Source organism: Macaca nemestrina, chromosome 4 (assembly GCF_043159975.1).
Source record: "Macaca nemestrina isolate mMacNem1 chromosome 4, mMacNem.hap1, whole genome shotgun sequence".
NCBI classification, from domain to species: Eukaryota; Metazoa; Chordata; class Mammalia; order Primates; family Cercopithecidae; genus Macaca; species Macaca nemestrina.
In genome coordinates this window covers 116,531,913-116,544,016 of record NC_092128.1, presented here as the reverse complement: position 1 = coordinate 116,544,016, position 12,104 = coordinate 116,531,913, and the positions used below count along the sequence as shown (strand labels likewise).

The window sequence follows — 12,104 nt, the reverse complement described above, 5'->3', positions numbered from 1 at the left end:
TTTCGGGGAAGGAAAACTGGTTCCTGTTCCCCCAGGCAGGTCAGATTCTGGCCTTAGAAGTGTTCCCTAGGGGCCGGTGGGTGGGGTGGCTCACGCCTGTAATCCCAGCAATTTGAGAGGCTGAGGTGGGAGGATCACAAGGTCAGGAGTTTGAGACCAGCCTGGCCAATATGATGAAACCCTGTCTCTACTAAAAATACAAAAATTAGCCAGGCCTGATGGTGGGCACCTGTAGTCCCAGCTACTCGAGAGGCTAAGGCAGGAGAATCGCTTGAACCAGGGAGGCAGAGGTTGCAGTGAGCCCAGATCTTGCTATTACACTCCAGCCTGGGCAACAGAGTGAATCTCTGTCTCAAAAAATATATAAAAAACAAAAAATAAGAAGTGTTCTGTAGGAGAATGCTGTGGTGCTGAAAGGGATAGTGTCTGATCTTGGCTTCTCAGCTAGAATTTCCCTCCCAAATCCTTACTGAGTGTGGCCACATGTTACCACCTGTCCTCTCTAATGAAACGTGCTGCAGCACTTCCCTGGGGACAGCAGTAAGGGAAGGCAACAGTGTCCTAGGTCAGCAAGAAGGCATGTGTAGAGTATCACCTGGATCCCAAGAAAGCCATAGCAAAATGTCTGAATACTCAATGCCAAATCCCCAAGCCCTAAATTCCAGATTCCGTTTATCAAATGAGGAGAAATCCGTCTTTTTTATCTTTACCGCATTGACTTTTGTTGACAGGAGGAGTCTAACTGACTTGGAACACTGGAGAAACATTTGGTTAATATGTAAATTCTCAAAAACTCTCAGGGAAGAAAGTGAACAAAAGAAGGTTTTTCCTCAAATGTCTGGCTCTTCAAAGTCTTCGTGCTTCGAAGGACTTGGACAGAAATGGGGAAAAAGGACAAATCTGAGATGTTCTAATCATGCAATTGTCAAAGGCTTTCAACATTCAGACTTCTTTATCATTACACATGATCTAACCCAATAATGAATTATTCAGAACCTTGAATGTTAGCAGAAAGATTTCATGTTTTTGCAACTTCAGAAATGAGGAGAGACACTGAATATTATTGTGCAAAGAGTTATGCAAAATGATAGTTGAGTAAAAGTACAAGTACAGGAAAAATTAATGGTGGGAAGCCCTAAGAAATCTAGAGTGATGTAGGTTTAAACTAAGCTGTATTCAGGGAGAAAGAAAAGCAATGGTGAATTGGCATGTGTGAGTGAAGAACTGACAACCTTAACTGAATGGGTGCACTTTAAAAGAGAAAAAGAGAGAGAGATTGAGATTTGGGGTTTGAGACTTGCTATAGGCTTAGCTATATTGTCAGTGGCCAATACATGTGTGTGCAATGAATAAAACAGTGAAAATAAATGCACTTCTGTAAGCAACATCTTGGAAATGAGCAGGCCATATTGAATGAGGGGCAAAATACCTGTGTCTTTTATGAGTGTCTACAGGATTCTAGATAATCAGCATTATTGAATTATGTGACTTGGGTTTGAATTTTGCTGGGCCTTTTACGAGTTGTGAAATATAAGACAAGTTATTTAATCTTAAGCTTCTGTCCATCTTCTATGAAACTAGTAATGGCACCTGCCTTATAGATTATGGGGATTCAGTGGCCTGATATGTGTACAGGGATTGTCACATGTCTCAAAAATATTCTTATCCTTCTTGTCATCAACCCTCTCATTGTCATTGGCCTTACTATCATTAGGTGCCACTCTGGTCACCCCTTAACTCCTCAGTTCACCCCTTGTTGAGAATTCAATCCAGAAAAAAGTATTACTAACCCAGACATGAATATTTCCATCTGGCCCTCACTTTTAAACATTGAAATAAGCATGCAATTGAAAAAATTGTTTAAAGTATCCTAAGAAGAATAAATAATAACACCTACAGAAAATGTGTCTAGATGGGAATTTCATTCATCTAAGATCAACTCAGAAAGCAAATTCTTCCATTTGCTTTTGGTCTTACCATTTCCAAGTCATTCTGGCTGAAGCTTTCGATGCCAAAACCCACATCAAAGCAGACAGAAGAAAGCAGAGGCCCGCAGGAAATAAGAGCAGCTCCGGGTCATCTCTTTCCAGGGCTGACAGCCCATCTTGTTCACATTCACAGCATATTTCTTAGAGCAGACACCCAATTAGAATATGGAGTCCAGACAATGGAAAATGTAATAATTTTGCACTCCCTGTCATTGCTTAAGGGTTGCAAGAGCGTCTATGGTTTCCTCAAATATAACCTGAGATTACTGTCTTGGGGGAACTCTCTCTCCAGGAGCTCTGTGAGAAAAGGCCTCTTCAAAAGAGAAATCAACACTTTCAGGCCTGAAATAAACTTCCGATCACATTCACTCCAATTACAATGCAAGCTGCTAAATAGAATTCCTTTGTGAAAAATGGGTACAGAGATGTTTCTGTATAAATGTAATTACCTCAATTTATTTAAAGGATGCAAAAAAGAAATAATCTATACTTTAAGCGACAAAGCTTTGCAAATTGCATACCTACCACTACATGAAGTACCCTCCAAGCATGTTGGCTGCCTGGGCTCGGACTGCACAGACCCTAACATGAAATAGCCAAGGTCAGGGTGCATTAGAGGTGAAAGATTCCACACTTAGCTTCCTGCTTTTGGTGCCACACAAATGAACTTCAAGGCTGATGGAGTCTTAAAAGACCTGTAGAGGAAACAAGAACTTTAATAACTGTCATCACGTTTATACACAATGGAAGAAGAATAATATAATTAATAAAATCAAGTCACTATAAAATCAGAAAGACTCCCTGGGCTTATGCTACCATTGACAGATTTGCTCACTCATTCAAAGATTCATTCATTAAAAATTGTTCCCAGCAGCTGATTACATGAGTGTCAATGGGCTGTAAAGACAAAGAGATAAGCACAAGGAATACCAGATCATTTGCACTCCCTGGGGTATGCATGAATGTATCAGTATATGGATTATTGCATGCCATGTGAGTGCAAATAGGGGAGAGTGGTTATTTCTCCTCCATCAGTGGGTGACGTGAGGTGCCTTTGGAAAGAGTCTGTGGCCCCGCACACAGGCAGAAGGAAGTCCCTGCTCCCCACTCCTTTGCATCACGAGATTCTGAGCCACAGGCTGTGGTTGGTGGACTTGATTATCAGAGATCTCTTTGTAATTATGAATGCTGCAAATATTTTCTTGGCTTATCACGTGATTTTTGGCTTAATTTATGCTGTGCTCCAGCTAAGGTGCTTTCCTCATGGATTGAACCCTGGATGTTCTGATGCTTGCTGTGATAACAGGCAACAGAAGTGAGGCAGGTTTCTGAACTAGTCCACTCAGAGCTACATTCTCCAATGTGAAGTCAACAGCCGCATGAGCCCAGATTGAGAAGTGCTGTAAGTGTAAACCATAAACCAGATTTTAATGACATGGCACAAAAAGAGTAAAATATTTCAATATTTTCGTACTGACTACAGGTTGAAATTATAATATATTGGATATACTAAATTAAACAACATTTTATGAGAAACATTTTTTTCTTTTGTCATCTTTCTAAAAATATGGCTAATAAAAATTTTCGTTTCCATATAGAATTCTATACTTTGTGTTTCCACTGGTCACTTAGCTAGAGACTGAGTCTGTCCCCATAAATCAAACGGCTTTTGTATCGGGCTCTGTCACAGAAAAGATTATGCTGATTCTATCCTAAGGCCCACTTTTCCTTATAGTATTGAATTTCCCTATACACGAGCATGGTAAACTTCAGATCTGCTTGATGTCTCTCAAGGAAGCACATAGCCATCACTTATTGTTTATTCCTGGTAATGTATAAATGTCTTTTTTCTTTATCTTTTATTAGATTCTCAGGTTGTTTTTTGCTTCTTAAGAAATAACGCATTCAACCTCTATTATTCGAGTGGTGGCCCCCTTATAAATTCTAAGTTAGTCTATTTATTCTATAATTAAAGCATACATATAGTAAACTTCCAAAACAGTAAACAAGACAAATGTAAAGTATAAATTTACCTACCTTCACTTATCCCCACTTCCTAAGGGCAGCGACAATTTTTGTAGTCTTCTAGACACCTTAAATTTCTAACAAAATTTTTCTTTTTCTATAAAAAGTAAACTTTTTTTTAAAACAATAATCGTATTTTCCTAAGAGACTGATGAGGTATGTAAGGATTCAGATAAAGTTCCAGTTCTTCCATCGTCTACCTGTACATCCTGGAGTAGGTCACTTCACTCTTTGAGCATCAAATTTTCAGTTTCTAAAATAAAAAGATGGCACAACCCTCACAATTGACATGTCTAATCATGAGACCATTAAAACAAGCTAAGGCAGCTTCCGGTACCTACTATGAGTCCAGGGAATGGAGGAGAGTAGGACATTCCCTGTTTCCATCTCCCAGCACTCCCACTATGCTGGTCTCCAAAGCAGCATAGATTCCAGCACCTTCCACACCCTGTGGCCATGGTGGCCTTTTGCTTCAGGCTCTGAGTGGCCAGGCTGCAGAGGCAGGCTGCCGGGAGCCCTCAGGCCAGCATCCCTTTCAGACAGGTCTGCCCATCCCAGAACTGGTCTTCCTCCTTCCTTTTTCTGGTTCATACCATGGATCCCACACCAGTACCAGCCTTGAAATCTCTACTGAGCCTTTCAGTTCACTGAAACGTCACCTTTTTATACTGTATGTCTGGTAGGGGGCAGGGTGGGGAATTGAGGGCTTCTAAGGCTGCGTGAACCTTGACTGCACCAGGCAATTTCAACTCTCCTCTCTACCTGACCTCAGTGGACGTCCCTTCCTCTAGCCTCCCCAGCGCTGACCCCTTTCTCAAGACGGCTCAAATAAGTCCTCCCTTCTCAGAGGCTTTTCTTACCAACCCTGGGGACACCTGACACCTGTCCAGTGCCCTGTCTCCATTGTATTCAAAACCCAGGGGAACTGACATAGCCCCTTTGCTCAGACTGTCTCTCTCTCATTTCTCCATCCTCAGGACCTGGCAGACCACCTGGCATCACCAGATGCCCAACACCACTTGTGGAATGAGTGTTCAATGGATATTAGGATCAAGAGCTCACGCAGACATGGCTTCTGCCCTTGTGTAGCTTTTCATCCGCACAAGACAGACATAAATCCAATTCCCACTAGCTCTTAGGACAACAAAGTCTCACAAAGGAAAAGTGCAGATTTGTCACAAAAACATTCAACAGAGGTGCCTGATCCAGTCTGGGAGGTTATGGAGGCTTCCTTTTAAGTCCGGATTCAAGGAATGAGTAGGCACTAAGTGGAGGGTGAGGCTGGGGAACAGAATGGCAAGTGCCCTGGCAAATATTTGTGCAAGACAAGGGGATGTTGACACACTGTGTCCAAGCAACTAAAAAAAAAAAAAGCTAAAAAACTTAGGTGTGCTCAACCTAAAAATGAATGTTTATCTCCTTATGAAATAAAGAAATGCATCTTTATTTCATAAGGATGTCATTAGAATGACATCTACGGATACACGGATGTCAAGTTAGATACACAGATGTCATACATACACGGATGTCAAGTTAGAATATTTTGTGGTCTCTTTGCATGGGATGTGCCAGGGTGGGGGTGGGTGATGTCACGTGTGATATATTAAGGGGAAGAATTTATATTCCATGTTTAAACTAAACTTGCCAGTGACTTTGATGTCTTCAAATGTTTACAAAAGTTTAACTTAGAAAAAAAATCTTAGCTTTTTTCTTTAACAATAAGAGAAATGAGCTTTTAAATTTATTTTTAAAGAATGTTTTACTTAGGAAAATAAATCTTAAAAGAATACTTCAGTTCCTTAAGCCTCTGTCATAACATTTAGGTAGCATTAAAAAAAAAAAAAAAGCAGAATGGCATGGATTTCAAAGGAAGTTTTAAAAAACTAAAATGAAGGAATTTTCGGAATCTATTTTATTTTAAAATATATTTATTCTTTATAAAACAGTTTTGTGGAAAAAAATGAATTAATTAAAATTTTCCTATATTTTAGTATGAGTTGTCTGAACATAATTACAAAAGCAGAACTATTTTTGTTATATCTCTAATCAGTCAAAAAATGTATTTTTCTCTAAAAGGATTAAAAGGTAGGTTAATATGCTATTTAAATTTACATTTAGAAAGGCTTAAGAAGGGATCCAAGGTGTTCAGAGAGACTGATGAGGTTGGTAACGAGACCAAGGAATTAGGTGATGGACACGGGAGAAGCCGTAAATGCCCCTGTGTGTGTGTGTGTGCACGTGTGTGTGGGTGTGTGTGTGTGTGTAGAAATAAAAAGTACAATTTTCCACATGATAAATTTGAGATGCTAATGACAATTTGATGATATTCAAAATATAGGTTTGAAACTGCAAATGGACATTTACTAGAGCTGTACATTGAGGAGCCACCCGCACAGTGGTGTTTGAGGAAGCTGCAATTGGGACTGAACTAGCCCACAGGTAGGAAGAATGAAAGAGGAAGAGAAGCAAGAAGAGAATCTTGGAAATTTGAAAAGTTAACTTCCCCAGAATAATTATCTAAAAGCAACATAATGTGCTCCAATAGGTCTTATATTTAGACATTATTTTCAATCTGTAAACTAAATAAGTCCTCAATATTTAAGGTAATGGTCATTAAAAAAAAAAAAAAAGGAAACCTAAAAAACTGTATCTCAACCAGTTGATCAAGGCCAACATCAACAGTAATGAATCATGTTGATAGTATGTGTCATTGGAATTATGTCATGAGAATGTCACTTAATCTCTGTGGTCTTCCTTCTGATAACCCTTAATCCCAGTCTAATTATGAGAAAAAATCAGACAAATCCCAATGGAGGGACATTCTAGAAAAATACCTGACCATACTCCCCACAAATGCCGAGCTCATCAAAGACATGGAAGATCTGAGAAACGGTCACAGCCAAAGATAGACTAAAGGAACATGCTGTCTAAGTGTAATGTGGTATCCTAGATGGGATCTTGGACTAGAAAAAGGACATTAGAAAAAAATACAGAAATGTGGATAAAGTATGGATTTTAGTTAATAATAATGTTATATACATATTAGTTCATTAAACATATTAGAAAGATGTTCAAGGTTTTTTTAAGTGAAAAATACATAATACAATACATTCTTATAAAATTCACTGTGCTTTAATACTCAACAAAAAGCAGGAAAACTTAGATTGTATTTTTCATTTTAGTACCTTGTTACACTTTGAAAATTAGGACCACTTATTCCAATGGACCTTTTTTTCTTTGTAATGAATTCATGTCATGATTCAGTGAGCATGTATGTATTGAGCTCATACCATATAGTAGGCATTCTGCCAGTTTACTGGAGATACTTGGCAGAGAAGATCAGACGGTATATAAATAATTTCAATACAAATTAAAGATACCATATCTAAGAGAGCAGGGAGGCCACAAGATAGGCACAGATTAATGTTACGAATTTTGGAGGAAATACTAGTAAAAATCCTCACGGCACAAAGAACATTAAAGCTGAATGGTGAAAATGCACACATACAAGGAAGCAGTTAAGGATGTATCAGGAGGGGGAATTGCACGAACAAAGCAGAGAGGAGGAACCAGGCAAACTGACCCCAAATAAGGGTGAGCAGTGCATGTGGTTGGAGAGAAAGGGAGGAGTTTGGCGGGCTGAGGAGGTGAGATGGGGAACACTATCAGGGCTGAGATAACAGTGCCAAGTGCTCTGAGTTTGGGTTTATTGAAGTAAATGGGTCACAGCAGATGTTTCAGAAGTCGGCATATCTTACAGTCAAAGATCTAATGTTAGAACCACACACATTCTACCCTATGAAAGAGCTCAATGCCCCAAATCTGAAAAATAGAAAAGTAACATATCATCATTCCCATTCTCCTAGGGAATGAAGTCCCTTCCAGCTTGAAATTAGATGGAAATCAGAGACGAGAGATGATTTCCTGGGAAGATACCAGTATGCAGAGCCAGGACTCTGGCATTAAGAAAATGCTACTGTTTGGATGTTTGTCCCACCAGATCTCATGTTAAAATTGGATCCCAGTGCTGGAGGTGTCACCTAATGAGAGGTATTTTGGTCATGGGGGAGGATCCCTCGTGAATGGATTAATGCCCTCCTGGGTGGGTGAGTTCTTGTCTGTTAGTACCCGAGAGAGCTGGCTGTTAACAAGAGCCTGGCACCCCAACCCCTCCCTCTTGCTCTCTCTCCCACCCTGTGATCTCTGGACATGTTGGCTGCCCTTCCCCTTTGGAAGCAGCCTGAGACCCTCAGCAGAGGCAGATGCCAGTGCACTTGTTCTTGTATAGTCTGCAGAACTGTGAGCCAAATAAACTTCTTTTCTTTATAAATTACTAAGCCTCAGGTATTTCTTTATAGGCACACTAGCTGACCTAAGACAGGAAAGCACTAAAGCAGTCAGCAGAAAGTGGGAAAAGGTAGATTTGAGGCAGGGAAAAGTAGGAGAAGTAAAGGATCTGTCTTCACACTGTGTATTAACAGGTCAGATGGGCAGATAGAAGGGACCTGCTCCTCTGTTTTTCAAAAATTTCTTTCTAGGCTGCTAAAAACGCAAATTGAAAACCAACCAGCAAGTTGTGGCTAGTCAATTAAATATATGTGGTCAGCAGAACCTAGGCTCTTCCAAGGTTCTCCCCAGCTTGAGTGTTACCACAGGTAAGGGAGAAAGCTGGACATATAACATGGGACTAATATTTTTAGTTAACTTTTTCTTGAGATAATCATAGATTTAAATGCATATGTAAGAAATAATACTAAGATAGCATGTGTCCCTTTTACATAACTGTCTGGATAGTTTCATAAGTTTTACAGTCTTATAACTGCTTTTCAGGGTAACTATAAAATCTTACATTCCCACCAGCAATATACATGAGTGACCCATTTTCTCTACATCCTGGCCTGTGTTTGATACTTTCACTGTTTATTTTAGTCATTCTTATGGGTGTGTAGCAACATCTTATGGTTATTTTAATTTGCATTTCCCTGTAGTTTAATGATATTGAGTATCTTTTCATGTGCTTATTTGCCATCTGTACATCCTCTTTGGAGAAATGTCCCTTGCTGTCATTTTAAAATTTTCTAATTGGATTGGTTTTTGTTTGGTTTCATTGTGTTTTGTTTACTGCTGAGTTTTGAGAGTTCTTTATGTATTCTAGATACTAGTCCTTTGTCAGATATGTAGTTTGCAAACAGTGTTTCACAGAACAAAAGTTTTTAATTTTGATGAGATCCAACTGATCAATTTTTCTTTTATGGATAATGCTTTTGGTGTCAAGTTGATTAACTCTGCTTAGCCCTAGATTCTGAAGATTTTTTCTATTTCTGTTTTGTAAAAGTGTGATAGTGTTAGCTTTGGATTTAAGTTTGGGTTCCATTTAGAGAAAATTTTTGCATATGGTGGAAACTTAGGCTTCTGCCAATAGCAACTGATGTTGATTATTGCAGGTTTAGATAGGAATTAATATTAATACTGGATAGAGCAATTTCTCTGACTCTATTTTTATTCAAAATAGTGTTCACTGTTTTATATCTAAGTCTACACAAAAGTATTGCTGGAATTTTAACAGGGACTTAATTAACCCTGTAGATTGCATTAGGATCATTGATATCTTCAGTATGTTAATATTCCAATTCATGAACATGGCATGCAGCTACACTTATTTAGGACGCTTTTATTTCTTTCATAATAGTTTTGTAATTTTTAGCATAGAAACCTTATACAGGTTTTGTTATGTTTATGCCAAAGTAGTAATTTTCTTTGAAATGATTATAATTGGTATATTTTAATTTTTCCCCACAGATGTATTGTTTGTTCATATCCATGCAATTTATTTTTCTATTCGGGCTTTTTTCCTGTGACCTTGCTGAACTCACTTATTAATTCTAGTAGGGTTGTTTGTAGGATATTTTGGGATGTTTTGTGAAGATAATGATGTCATCTGCAAAAAAGAATAGTTGTGTTTCTTCTTTCCAATCTCTATGGCTTTTGTTTATTCTACTTGCCTTACTGCAGTAGCTAGAATATCCAGTACTTCTATTTTATGTAAGAAATTATGTAAACTTAGTGTTAATTGTTCTTTAAATATTTACTTCCAACCTCCAGTGAAATCACTAGAAATTCCTTTATTTTGGAGCTTTTAAATTGCAAATGCTTATCCTTGCCTTGTGTTTGATCCTACAGAACAGCCTTCAGTCTTTTACCTTTAAGTATGATGTTAACTGTACAGTATTATGGATAATTTTTCCCAAATTCAGGTGGTTCCTCCTAATCCCTAACTTGCTGACTGAAAAAAATTTGTGAAATTCCTTTTTGTTGTTAATTGATGTGATCATCTGATTTTTATCATTTAGCCAATCATATGTTGGGTTGCATTGATTGATTTTAGAACCTTGAAATATCATTGCACACCTGGAATAAATCTCACTTTTTTATAATTTATAGTGTTTTAATATTGGTGGATTAAATTTGCTAACATTTCATGGAGGAGTTTTATATTTAAGTTGTGTGAGATATTGCTCTATTTGTTTTTTTAGTAGAATCTTAGAATTTTCTGTGTTATTATTGGTTATGATAATATTTTTCATATACAATTGGATGGAAAGTATTTCCTTCTCTTTTATGTTTTGGAAAAGATTATGCATAAATTAGTGTTGATTCTTATTTAATTATTTGGTTTAAATGTCCAGTGAAATCATCAGTACCACAAGATTCCTTTACTGGGAAGTTTTAAATCTCTAATTTAATTTTTCTTATGGTTAAAGTTATTCATATTACTTACTTCATTTTGATTGACTTTTAGTAGTTCTTGTTTTTTGAATAATTAGTCCATTTCTTTCAAGTTGTTGAATTTATGTGCACAAAGATGTTTTTATTGTCATCTTATTATCATCTTAATGACTGCAAGATCTGCACACATCAGATTTTATCCCAGGTATTTGTAGTTATTTGTGTTCATTCTGTTTTTATCATATTTATTACAGTCTAATCAATTTTATTGATTTTTTAAAGAATCAGCTGTTTGTTATATTGATTTTCTCTCTTTTTCTTGGCTTTCATTTCATTGATTCCCAGTCTTATCTTTATTACTTTTTTCCTTCTGCTTACTTTTAGTTTTATTTTGCTGTTCTTTTTCTAGTTTCTTGATGTAGAAATTTAGAATATGTATTGAGAATTTTCTGCTTTTCTACGTGAACATTGAGTGCTATAAATTTCTCTTTTTAGAACTCCTTTAACTGCATCTCACTCATTTTGATATGCTATGTTTTTACATTTTCAGTATCATCCAGTTACATATATATGTGTGTATGTGTGTGATGAAAAGAGTCAGTTCTGTAAAACATTTGGTGAGATTTATTCTAAGCCAACTATGAGTGACCAATAGCCAGCCAGTGACACAACTCCTGGAGATCCTGAGAACATGTGCCCAAGGTGGCTGGGCTACAGTTTGGTTTTGTACATTTTAGGGAGACATAAGACGTCCATCAATACACATAAGATACACATTGGTTCAATCTAGAAAGGTAGGACAACTAAAAATGGGTGCTTCCATGTCCTGGGTAGATTCATGAATTTTCTAATTGGCAATTGGTTGAAAGAGTTAAGTTATTGTCTAAAGACTTAGAATCAATAGAAGGAATGTCTGAGTTCAGATAAGGGGTTGTGGAGACAAAGGTCCCTATTATGTAGATAGAATCAATAGAAAGGAATGTTTCTTATCAGACTTAAAGAGTCTGTTCTATCAGTCTTAAAGTCTGTGTTTTCATGTTAATGCTGGTCAACCATGCCTGAATTCTAAAGGGAGGAGAGCATAATGAGGCATGTCTGACTCCCACTTCCAATCATGACCTGAACTAGTTTTTCAGGTTAACTTTGGAATGCCTTTGGCCAAAAGGAATGTCTGTCAATCAGTTGTGGAACTTAATTTTTGGTTTATGTGTATGTGTGTGTGTGTGTGTGTCCTTTGAGACTTTCTCTTTGACCCATCGTCCTTTAGAAGTGTATCACTAATATGCATGTGTTTAGAGATTTACCTTTTTGTGATTTCTAGTTTGATTCCATTTCAGTTAGAAAACATATTGCAGTATATGCTCC

General features: G+C 37.5%; 1 long non-coding RNA gene across 1 annotated transcript in view; it reads left to right on the top strand.

The window, feature by feature from the left end:
• Nucleotides 1-8,566, top strand: part of LOC105494242 (uncharacterized) — a 34,608-nt gene extending 26,042 nt beyond the window's left edge. Inside the window, exons 2-3 of the long non-coding RNA XR_011621688.1 lie at nucleotides 7,880-8,063; nucleotides 8,552-8,566. This is a non-coding gene — a long non-coding RNA (uncharacterized lncRNA). The remainder of the gene's footprint in view (nucleotides 1-7,879; nucleotides 8,064-8,551) is intronic.
• The last annotated feature ends 3,538 nt before the right edge of the window (nucleotides 8,567-12,104 follow it).